The sequence below is a fragment of the Lates calcarifer genome, linkage group LG9 (assembly GCF_001640805.2).
Source record: "Lates calcarifer isolate ASB-BC8 linkage group LG9, TLL_Latcal_v3, whole genome shotgun sequence".
Taxonomy (NCBI): Eukaryota; Metazoa; Chordata; class Actinopteri; family Centropomidae; genus Lates; species Lates calcarifer.
In genome coordinates this window covers 19393975-19406942 of record NC_066841.1, presented here as the reverse complement: position 1 = coordinate 19406942, position 12968 = coordinate 19393975, and the positions used below count along the sequence as shown (strand labels likewise).

The 12968-nt window shown below is 41.7% G+C and overlaps 1 protein-coding gene across 1 annotated transcript in view; it reads left to right on the top strand.

The window, feature by feature from the left end:
- Positions 1-493: 493 nt before the first annotated feature.
- Positions 494-12968, top strand: part of LOC108895497 (membrane-associated phosphatidylinositol transfer protein 2) — a 54731-nt gene continuing 42256 nt past the window's right edge. Inside the window, exon 1 of the mRNA XM_018694344.2 lies at positions 494-855. The gene's annotated coding sequence lies outside the window, so the exon portion shown is untranslated. The remainder of the gene's footprint in view (positions 856-12968) is intronic.

Below are 12968 nucleotides of genomic sequence, written 5' to 3'. Positions count from 1 at the left end.
AGATTTAATATGTTCTTGTACAATCTAGTATTTTTACCACTTGCTGTTGAAACTGATGATTCTTTGGTGATTTTTATTCCCTCTGTGGTGATTTTGTGTATTTGTGGTCAATTTGTTGCTGTTTTGTGTCTCTTTGTATTCGATTATGTCTCTCTTTATTCATTTTTGCGTCTCTTTGTGGTTGTTTTGTATCTTTGTAGTTCTTTGATTGACTTTCCAAAGAAATGTTGGCAGTCCAAATAAAAGCTCTGGTTTAGAGGCCTGGGCTCAAAAGAACCCCTTCAGTAGGCTAGTCTTTCCATGCCTGTCTGGGGCAGGACTTGTTACAAAGTATTTCGACGCTGTGCTGTTACTAAGCACAAGATCTGGGTAATTCCTTCGCCTCTGATTGAAGTAATCTTCCAGCAGTTAGTCGGTGTCACAATCATAGTATGACCCCTGCAGGCAGCCGTGCACCGCTGGGCGGCGCCTTTCTCCCTTGTTGTCCTGCAGATGATGTCCTGTCTTCTGATGTAACTGCTAACCGGGGTATATCATCATCATCATCAGCCGCCGGTAACATAGCGGAGCTCAAGACATCCGTGTGTTGGATGATGGAGACGCAGCGGTAACATCCGTCCACAGCAGCGGGACTGTCAGGCGGACACACGCCGGGGAGTGAACGCCGTGTGCGGGAGGACAACAGGAGGGACAGCCCTCACCCACCACAGCAGAATATTAAAACCCGACACTGACGCTATCACCTCTGCTGTGAGGATACACCTTTCACTGACAGCGATGTTGCACACAGGATTCTGCTCTTTACCGCGGAGATCAGCGGAATAACCGGGACTGCAGACTGAGTCAGAGCTGCAGGTGAGTCGCCGCTGATGGTTGTTGACCTGATAACACGGCGTCACTGCTGATGAACTCTCAGATCTCTCATTAACTGACGCGATATACGTTATTTATCTCCACCGTTTCTGTCAGTGTTTGATGGGAATGGACAGTGATCAGGCGGCATCCATCATTCACCACAACAAACCTGATCAGTGGGTTCTGATATAGCAGGGTCGTTTAAAGGAAAATATATTGTGTGTGTATTTGTGTGCTGTGCAGATAACGACTCGCTTATATCACCACCAAGCAATAGAACTTCAATCTGCGCGTATAAACCCCTGAATACCTTGTACCGTTCCTCTCATTAAAATAAAACACAGACATTACACTTGAGGGCAGGTACTGGCTCTACAGACTGCTTCAGTTCTCCACAAAACATATCCAGTATTCGTACAGTGCTCAGTATGCACTAATGTTAGATGGTTATATTTCACTGTTCATAGCTGGATCAACTTAATGATGAGTCCCAAAGAGATTTATTTTTGCTGTTGGGTCTCTAAAGAGTTGCAGAACCCCACTTCCAGCCCTCTGTGCATTGTGCATGAACCTAGTCAGTCATGTACAGCGGCAGCAGATTGACTTTGTGACAGCTAGTTTGTCACATTTTTATTAAACACAACCTTATTAACGAAGATAAACTGCGTGAGCACAATATAAACAAAAAGAATTGAAGGTATGATGGTAATGGAGGTTTTTTTTTTTTTTTTTTGTAAACAGAGAAAATTATGTTTCTCAGTGTGCATCCATAAAATCTAACAGTTGAGTTGAGTGTATGTCCTTTGTCTTGTAACGTGATTCTCTAAACATTTTAATTTGTGCATTGTTACTAGCTGTTGCTAGCTTCTTGCCTTTGGTTGGTGCATTGCTCCATTACTTGGTGTGTAACCACCAGCCTGATGTATACCCTCTAAGTCTAACATTGCCTCATAACACTGCTAGTGTTGAGTAACTCCACTGGGAACCTTTAAAGTCTTCAGACTAGATTATGGAAGAATGCAGGAGCCACAGTTGTTCAAATTGTACTATAATGTCCCAGCAGATTTGCAAGTAATCAACACAAGAACAAACCAACTGCCAGGCTGTGAGTCTGAGGTTTTTGGGGGGCCTTAGGGTATTTGCTCATTTTGTGCTGCTGATAATCCAGTTTGGACCTGCTTCACTCTGAAATATAACCATTTAAATGCTGTTGTAACAGTTATTATAACCCAGGTATCTAGATCAAATTCAGCCCTGGTTTGAACCCAGATGTCTAAATGTTTTTTCACCCGAAAATCACAAAACTTGTGCTTGCTGTGTGAGGTGGGATTGATGTGACTTCATACATTTTGCTCAAAGTGAGTAGAACTGCAGCTAATCTTTACTTCCATCATCAATGAATATATCAGTTAATCATTTAGACATTGATTAACTGATTAACTGTCAAACGAGTGGAAGTTGAATTTTCTGCCAGTTGATAAATCAGTTAACCGGTCCATGTGAGCTGCTGTCAAAGCTGGCTGATGACGGGGTGGTTGTGGATAAGATGGGAGTGTCCCTTGGACTGAAGGGGGGCTGAAGATAGAGTTATGAGGAGGAAGGAGGGTTGCAGGGGGTGGTGGTATTGTTCTCTGGGGGCCTGGGGAATGTTGTCTGCTGGTGTTTGGAGATGGGCAGTGGCTACCATGCCCCAGTCTTGTGGTGCCACGAGGAGGCATGCAGTCGAGGAGGTAGCTGAGGTTTGAATGCAGACATTAAATGAGGAGGTGGAGGTAGGTTCAGCCTGCATTGGGCCTGCATCATAGAACACTAGGTCCAGTACAGGAGGGATATATATCAGCCACAACAAGAAAACCACTGACAGTTCAAATAAATAACATTGATCATTTCATTACAATACAATGTTTTGCTGGGAAACTGTGGGTCCTGACATTCATCTGAGTGTTAATTTGACATGTACCACCCACCTAAACATTGTTGTAGACCAAGCACACACACCCCATGGCAACAGCACTCCCCAATGGCAGAGGCCTCTGCCAGTGGGAACAATACTCCTACCACACCACAAAAACTGTGCAGAAATATTTCGAGGAACAAGACAAAGAACCCTGGCCTCTGAACTCCATAGATCCCAATCTGATCCAGCATCTGTTGGACCTGTCTAATGTTGTGTAAGTCCCCCTTGTGTTGCCAAAACAACTCTGACCCATTGGGGCATGGACACAGGACCTCTAGAGGTGTCCTGTGGTGCCTGGCACTGGGACATCGGCAGCTGATCCTTTGGGTCCTGTGGGTTGTGGGGTGGTGCCTTCATGGATCTTACTTGTTCCAACCCATCCCACAGATGCTGGATCAGATTGGGATGTGGGAAGTTTGGAGGCCAGATCAACAGTTTTTGTTGTGTTCCTTGAGATATTGCTGAGCAGTTTTTGTAGTGTGATGGGAAGTCAGTCACTACAGTGGACAATTATTAAAAAGCTATTGTATATGCATGGGTTTTGATGGTAAAGTTGCACATCAGCCACCACACTGGACACTAGAATGTTGTTCCATACACTTTAACCTACTGGTCAGCCGATGTAAGTCTCACACAAACTACTCAAAACCAAGATGGCCAGGGAGTCAGATGATGGATGGCCTTAAATGCTGAGCAGCTCAGGAATATCTCACCAATCTTTCTATAGAAGGAGACCCCTGCAGGCAAAAATAATAATTGTTAACATCAAGTAACATCTAAGGAGTGATACCATTGTTAAAATTTTGAAGTATTGATTTTATATAGGAGGAGGAAATTACAATTAATTATCTGTCCTTTAGATTTTTGTTTTTATCTAATTTTTTGTGTTTGCCTGTTTTATCGAAAATAAGTTCAAAAATGTTTTTTTTCATGCCTAAAGAAGAATAAAAACACATAAGGATAACATTCTCCCTGAGGATTTCATAATTCATGCATTAAAGGGTAAAGACTAGAGCTTTCAGTAATGGACCGATCTGTAGAGCTACCTTTAGATGATGTATTAATTGGAATAAGACATCTAAAAAAAAAAATCCTGACTGAGGATTTCATAATTCATGCATGAAAGGGTTAAAGGCTCAATTAAAATCAAAAATGCTGATCACTTATTTTTGGCTATTACTTGTCTGTGGTTACTTAGTCATATACGGTATACAACTCCACCTGTCTTTGGCACAAATGTGCTCTATGTCCTGCTAACAATGTAGACACCTACAGAGCTGGAGCTATTCTTAGACAGTGAAGGTGAAAACACTAAAGGAGCTGTTGTTTGTTTGAGCCTCACCTGGCCTTTAACTTATTTAGACGAATGCTGCAGTGGAGCCAAAACTTTCTAGGAAGCACACTTTAAACCTGGAAAGCATTTATCAGCCTGTCACCTCAGTGCTCTAAATAATCAGCATTACTACTATTCTGTGCAGTAGAGTGAAAGAATTATATTAATCTTCACAAAATAAATCATCCGTAAAATGTGGGCAGATATGATTTTATTCGTTTTATCTGATCATTTCTTTCAGTGGCAAATACTGTTTTTTAATGAGTATGTGTGCAACTGTAGCTGCTCTGTGAGGCTGTGCTCAGACACCACAGTGCTTTGTAGTTACACCAGATAAACAGCCTTAATTAACTTCTTGTGTTGTATTTTTAACAGTTTGTTATCATATAAAACCAGATATAAACAAACTGATTTAATTGTATTAGTGTTATATTGGATTTTATTTTGATATTACTTCCAGCAGTGGTGCATTCGCAGCCATTCTACCAACAGTTTGTTCTCATGCCTGAAGCTGGCAGAAAATTCCTGATATCTCTGACTTAGAATCACAAGTCAGAGGCTGAATGAGCCTTTTTTTCACACTTGACTGGACGTAATTATAGTTTACATTATATCACGTGAGCATGTTTTGCAGGTATTTGGTAAATCAAAGTATTAGGCCAGCTGAAGTGACCATATAGTGGTGCTAGATGAAAAGCTAAGGGATCATCTGAGAAATTACATGAATGTCTGAAGCGAATTTTATGGCAGGCCGTTTAATAGTTCTGGAAATATTTTACTCAAAACCACAAATGGTGCTACTAGGGGGGAAAATCAGGGGCTCACCAGAGTCAGTAAGGTTCATCCGGAGGGGAACATGAATGTCTGAATTTCATGGCAAGCCATAGTAGTTGAGATATTTCAAAGGTGTTCCAAAGTGGTGGACTGACCACCCAACATTGCCATCCATGATAAAAATGCTGAACAGAAGTACCAGCTTTTCAAATTGTATTCTAAGGTACAAATAGAAGAAAATATCACTTTGAGCACTGGAAAATTGAGGTGCACATTTTTAACCTGTTAGTGGTGTAGCTCTTGGAATGACGATGTTGATCTGTATCAGATTTTATAAGAACTCATTCAGTAGTTCTTGAGATGTTTCACTCAAAATCACAAATGTAAACCTCATGGTGACAGAGTCAGAGGATCATCAACGTCATTATGATTAATCTTCTGGAAACCATGAATGTCTGTACAGAAACACATGGCAAGCCATGTGATATTGAGATATTTCAGTGTGGTTGGTTGGTTATCTAAGAATTTCACCAGCTCCAGCACCAGATGCATCATGCAGCTTCCCTATCACTACAATCATCCCATCCACTGCATAATGTACCGGTCCTATTTCCTCCCATTTCAGGTTCATTGTGCATGTTTTTAATGTGTGTAGTGGGGAGTGAAAGAAGATGGAGCCTGACAGGATCTGATTATCGGGCCAAAATGATTAGGTTTGCTTTAATGAATGCTGTTAGGAAGTATCCACCGCAGAAAGAATGAGTCATAGTATTGATTGCAGCCACCTCCTTCACTCCCCCCCCCCCCCCCCCCCCCACCCCCACTGTCTTGTCTATCCATCCATCTTTCCTTCCCTCTTTCCTTTATCTTAGAATTCATTTTTTGCTCTCCTCCTTCCCCTCCCGCTTTGCCTTTTTTCTCATGCAACATGTCAGATTTCTTTTCCCCTCTTCTCCAGAGAAAAGACAGACAGGATTGGAGGACAGGTGGCATACAGTCAGGCCGAGTGTTGCATACCAATAACGGCGTGACTCGCTACAGCCTGGATGAGAGAGGAAGGGGGAGGAGGGTGATGGGTGGTGGTGGTGGTGGGGGTCTTGTCACGAGATGCCACGTCATCACGGTGTGTGAAATCTATTTTTAGCAGCGTAAACAGAGGGATTCCAGCCCACTGATCATGGCTTCACAGTCAGGGCTGTGTGGTGGGAGGCTGCAGGAGACGCTCTGTAGTGTGTGGCGCTGGATGTGAACGAGCGACACTTGTATTAAGCCCTGTCTGTCTGCCTCTGCTATCCCCTCCCCTCCCCTCCCCTCCCCTCCCCTCCCACCGCCTCCGCCTGTCAGGGCAAAACACTGCGCCGCAAATAGACCATCGAGCTCACAGCCTGCCTGTCTGTCGCTTTCTGCTCCTCACTCTGCTTCACATTCATTCACATATGCACCATGTTGCTCATATAGAATAGTGTGCATACCAGTGGCCGGAAAGTCACCATTAATTATAATGCAGATAAACACTGTCATATACAAACAAGCAGTATAACACCTGTTCTGTATACAGGGCGTCAAGCTGAAGCTAATTTTCAACCCCTGTCCCTGGTTAGACTTAAACAAATGAGCTGATACAACAGAATCAGAGTAATAACAACAGGACAGACAAAAAACAACTGTATACATGTGTATATGCATGTATGTATGTGTGTATGCATTGTACATTACATCCAAATATCCAGTCAAAAGTATAAATAGCTAGTATACACTCCTGTGGCTGTTTATTGGGGACACCCAGCTAAAACTAACACAGTCTAATAAAAATAATCCTGCAATAAATCCTCCTTCACGAAGGTTACAATGTTCAGTTTTTGTTGAAACTGTCTCAGAGAGGCACTGATTCAACTGTGTGAACCTTATTATTATATTATTACACTGTGTATGAGAACCATCAAAAAGTCATTAGTTTGATTGCAGTGAACATTTCATGATATGTCTTTCTTTTATTTAGTATTTTAATAGAATATTCAATAGTGTTTGTTTCTCTGTTTTTACAGAGAGTAGAGGCTTTGAATACTTCCATGACTGGTGCATACAAGACAAGCTGTATTTAGACTCACATTGTCAGTGTTTATAGCCGGCAGTCATTTGGTGCCCTTGTTGTAGATATAGATCCATACCTACCTGACATCCCCAGTAGCTGTAAAGAGTGGAGTGGGGTGGGGTGTCATGTGAGACCGAGGTTGTGGTGGGGGGTGGTTCTGAGAATCTAAAGCTGTGACCGTTTGGCCACGTTTGTGCTGCTCGGTTTGAGCACTTACTCTAATTAATGATCCTCTGGCTTTGTTCAGACGCAGCCAGGCAATGTTTCCTCATCAAATATTCAGATGCACACACATATTCAGGGGTATGGATGAAGCAGAGCACCCTGCTTACTCGATACTTAGAGCGTCACTGTTAGTTAAAAGTAATCTCTCTGCATCTGTTTCCTCAGAGATTAGACTGTCAACATGCATTGTTCCTAGCTGGTCCAGAGTGTATACTACACCACAAAACCCTGCTCCTCACATGTGGCTTAACTAATTCAGGCTAATGTGATGTTATCAGGTTAAAGTAATCCTGTTTATTCTCATCCAACTAATTTGTTTTTTTGAAACCAGTTTGAGGATCATTATTTTGAGAGCACTCTTATTTTGAAATAAAGGCAAAACGAGCAGAGGGTATGCTCTTCATGTCATCATGTGGTTACAGGTGCATGGGGGAACAGATTAATAGACATACATTTCACTCTGTGCGTGTTCCTGCTTTGTTATAAGTCTCATTTTGTAACTTATTCCATTCTTTAATGATTCCTGTTCACATTTTCATTGCCGTTTAGATTTTACTTTGTGATTATGGTCAGACTTTGAATGGAGAGGCTGTCCATATGGATATGCAAGAAACTTTCTGGTGATAATCATAAGTCAGATTCTTAAGTCTGTACACATTTTGGGCCACTCCATCTAGTAGATGGGCATGTTAGGATATTCTACTGAATAAAGTGAAAACTTTAACCTGCTAATGGCACTAGATGAAATGAGATAAAATCAGGATTCATCAGGATCAGGATTCATCCTCTGGGGAGCTTGGACATCTGTACTAAATCCATCCAATAGTTGTAAAGACATTTCACTAAAAATAAAATAAAATTCACTGGTTGAAATGTCATCCATCCATCAGTTATCTAAATCCTCAGAGGACTGCGGGGGGCTTGAGCCTGGCCTAGCTGACACTGGGCCAAAGGCAGGGTACACCGTGGACAGGTTCCCACTCTGTGACAGCAGCATATACAGGCAAACAACCATTCATACTCACATTCACACATATGAGCAATGATTAATCTAATCTGCTTATCTTTAGGCTGTGGGAGGAAGCTGGAGTACACACAGGGAGAACATGGCAAACTCCACACAGAAAAGGCCCTTCTTGCTTTGAGGTGAAGGCGCTAACCACTGCTTTACTGTGTCGCCAATAAAAAGTTAGGGCATCACAAATATTAGGATTCATCCACAGTGGAACATGAATAACTTTGAAACTTTGCCCAATTTCATGACCATCCATGCAATATCTGTTGAGATATTTCAGTTTGGAATAAACAGATGGACACACCAATCTTGCTACTGAAAACTGTGATGATTTTGAGCGTGGGTGATGCATTTTCCCTCAGCTCAAACTCTTTTTCAGTCAGACATTATGAATGTGAATAATCAAGAGATGGATCTGTAGTCTTACCAGATGCTTAATCTCTGTGACAAATGAAAGTGGGTGAAAGGACCTGGTGTTGCTGCAGTCTGGCTCCTGACGGTGTGCTCTGTGTCACCCACACTACATTGGCAGAGGTTGACTGTATATTAGCCAGCCTCAGAGGCCTGGAGCTGGGCCAAATGGTAATGGTATTGGATTGAAGAGTGGAACTCCCCCTGCTTTATCTCTGGGCCCTCAAATCTCTCCGCTCAATTAACAATGGTGTCTTCCCCCTGCTGTCCTACTGTTTCCTTGTCTATATCTCATTAACAGCAACCCCTCAACCCTTCTATCCCCCCCCCCCCACTTCCACCTGCTCACCTTTTTCACACAGGTATGTGTGAGCAAGATTATTAACTGGGCAAAGAGGGCATCTGCCCAGAGGCCCCAATAGCCCCAGGTTCACTTTGTATAATTTCTGCCTACATAATTTGATTAATCAGCGTGTGTTAGAAAGGTTGTATGTAAAGCAGCAAACAGTTGTTACTTTATCATAAGGTCTGACAGTTGTTCAGTTTTTCATGTCTAAAATATCAGAAAACAGTGAAAAGGGTCCATCATTATTCCCTGATTCCCTTACTCTCCTCCAGTGGTGGGCTGTCAGGCAGCAAGGCCTTCTCTGCACTGTCACTGTCACTGTCACAGTCACTGAATTCTACTTTTATATTTGTTTTTTTTTTTTCATTAATACTATATGTATTAAATTGTTTCCAATAGTCTATTCTCTTCATCTCATCTCATTTCCTCTTGGCTACGCTGCTTAAAATACAGTCTGTTTATGTTAGAGCTTTTATCCAATCAGATTTCAGCCCTGTGTTGCCAAGTTGACAGAAATCTGCCTTGGGGCCTTCAGAATCAACAGTGCAGGCTCCGGTAATTTAAAATGAATGAAACTTGCTTCGCGGATCCTTTAATCAATCAGATTTTGAGTTGGCGAGGCCAGGGCCATCGAGCAGGCCTTCGCTAACACCAACATTTTCAAGTCATTTGATTGGATGGACGGTCAGAGAGCGTACTGGTCAGGGCTAACAAACAGCATCTATAGCTACTAGTGCAAGCTAAAACATGTTAGTGTAGATTTAACAGCTGTTTTTGAACCCACAATGGCTGCACGACAAGGAGGAGTTCAGTGACTCTGTTGTAGAGGTTATCTGTGAGTCTCAGTTCCAGTTTTAAGTCCTTTTCTGTCACTATGGAGGCTAACGCTGAAAGACGAGTCTGCCCACTCGTATTTCTCACACAAGTTTTAATTGGCTTTAGGGCTGAGAATAATCAGCAGTTTCGGTGAGTAAAATACATTTCAGCTATATTTTATTGTTTACATCTTTGTCATTTTCTGAGTTAATATTGATGCTTCTGCTGGAGATGATGTGTGTGGCTCAGCTGTGGCTGCAGTGACCTGTTGAATTGTGTTAATTGGGTCTTTATATCATTGCTGCACTAATAGCATTTATTCTGGCTACATGACATGTCTGTCTGTTATACTAAGTTCTGTTATACTGTGTTTCTGTTTATTGTTGATGGTATCTATAGCCGTGACATCATAATGATGGTATTAAGAGGTGGGTTAATGCAGACAGGACACCAGTGAAGACCTAGGTGTGAAATGCATGGCCTGCCACTGCTCTACTCTGTATTTCCAACAAGACGATGAAGCCATAAGAAGTGATGCATTAATAGAGAATTGTGTTGTGTGTGTGTGTGTGTGTGTAAGCAGCAGTGTGTGTATGGATGATGAGGAACCAGTAGGTGCTGAGGCTCCTTCTCTGATCTCCACATCCTGCAGCTTTTCTTTCTTGGAACATCTTATAGTTGTTATTTGCAAGAATAGTTTGACATATTGGGATTATTGTTCATCATTCACTTTCTTACTTAGTTTCTTAAGAGTTAAAGCACTGTAACTTCCAGAAATTAGTGTTTGGCCATTTAGATCCCTCTACACTGTGCACTTTCATTATTTCATCTGACACCAAAAGCAACCAGTAGTTCAGAGGTTAAATAGCTGATAGGTCGATAGACATAAAATTACTTGGCAACAACTTTGATAAATGAGCAACTGTCAGTTATTATGCAAAAAATCTCAGTGTCTCAGTGTTGACTGTTGATCAGACAAAACAAACAATGTGAATATTATAACTTAGGCCTATTAAGCATAGTCCTTCTAGGTGAGTCTCGCCTCTCATCTTGGCAATGCCCTCAGATGGTTGTTTCAGACTAACAAGACCAGGCTCCTATCTAAATCAGTGAAGAGAGAGCCCCAGCCACAGGGTTGGCAGTTCAACCCCAGCTCCTCCTGAAATGTCCTTTTGCCCCCATCACTTACACTGAAAGCCCTTTAGGGAGGCATCTTTCATCGGCTAGCTTAACCAGGAAGAACGATTACAGCAATCTAAACCTGGTCCAGTTTAATGTAAATACAGTGTGTGTGCCACACATACACATTTGTCGACATGAAAGGGTGATAAATTCAAGAGCTGATCTCTATGTGATTTTGTTGTTCTTGCAAAAAGCTAGTAAGGACTCCCAACTTTACTTTATGCATTTGGCTTCTCTTCAATTCTATATCGATTATAAGATTACAATCTGCTTTATACATTCTTCAGACATCTCTGCATAATGTCAAGCTTGTACAAAATGTGTTTCATTCCCTCGAGCCCATAATTCCAGTTCGCAATCGCTTAGTGGTGCTGAAACTGAAACTGTCCAGTCTTATAAACATCTTGGAACTTGTCCAGACAGCAGTCTGACTTCTGAACTGGCACAGAAACTAAAGATGAAGATGGCTTTCTAACATCAGAATAAAGCATGTTCATGTATCTTGAGGACAGGAAACTTTGTACGATCAACCATCATGTCTTGACCATGGTGATATTCTTTAATCTCATGCTGCTCAACTTATCATACTCATCAGTGTGTACTGTGCAAAAAAGTACCTCATCCTAACACTTTGAAATATCAGTGTCTCCTGCCGAAGTTGCTTCAGTTTATCACTTCTTTGCTCCATTTAAAACCACTCCACTGCTCATCAGAGCTGATCTCAGAGCTGTCATGTTAATACCGAATGTGGGAAGATGTTCTCCTGTGCTACTACACCTTATGAATGGATTGAATCACAGAAGATTTTAAACTTGAACATTTCATCCCACTGGGATTTAAAGTTCAGATACTGTATATTTAGATATCTGTGACTGTCTCTGATGCTGTTTGTGCTTATGTTTGTCTGGTTGTGTTTGTTTGTCTTTCTCTCTGCTGTTCTCAGGCCTCTCTTACAATAGAGATCTTGACTTCAATGAGATTTCCTGATGAAATAAAGGATATACTGTCTACACATGTAGTGATACGTTCAGCTTTTAGCTTTCAGCTTTATTATTATTATACGATACAGGATTTCACAGTGAAACGCAATTGTAGCCCCCTCCTCACTACACACAGCAAACATTCAAAAATTATACATTAGAATAAAAAATTAATCAGCAGTAAAATAGAGCTAAGTATATACAAATAAAACTGTAAAAAAGTGTGTTCTATATCAGTGTAATTAAAGTTATAGATATTAAATGTTGCCACCTTCAAAGTAACCAAAGAAAAATCTGGGAACCCATTTATTTTAAATGCTGTTGCTCTAAGTGACCTTAAGAAAAGTTAGCTCTGTTTTAAATATCAGGCCTCAAATGACTATGTTTAAGTGCAGCGAACACCATAATAGATGCACAAAGTAACTGCAGGCCCAGATGAACAGGGTGAGCAGTGATTAGCTGAGTTCCCCTCTGCCCTCAGAAAATAATGCATCACCGTCATTTATACAACTAACCCCTGCTAGCAGCCCCCACGGCCGTTGCACTGCTCTCTGCAACCCCCACCCCACCCACCCCACCTTCCCTCCTCCGCCGCCCTGAGCTAAAAATAGCCCGTCCTCTCTCATCACCCAGCCGTCGCGTCAGGGCTGCGTTCACTCTCATTTGCTGCCCACGCCTCTTTTTTTTTTTTGTTGTGATGTTGTGACAGTGTCAGATGATCACATTAGCTGTGGGTGAACATGTTTGTCATCCATCAAGGAAAGGAGACTTCCAGCTAATTCCATACACAGAAACCAGTGTTTAAACGAGGTGTCCTTTCCCTAATATTAAGTTCTCTTTTTTATTCCATTCTCTACAAGTCCTCTTACATCTTTTGTCTTCTCAGACTGGATTGAGGAAGGAAACTGTTTCGAAACATGACTTCTGCTCCATACTGTGTATTATTTATGGAATATGAGTGTGACATTTCTGAGGGCACACT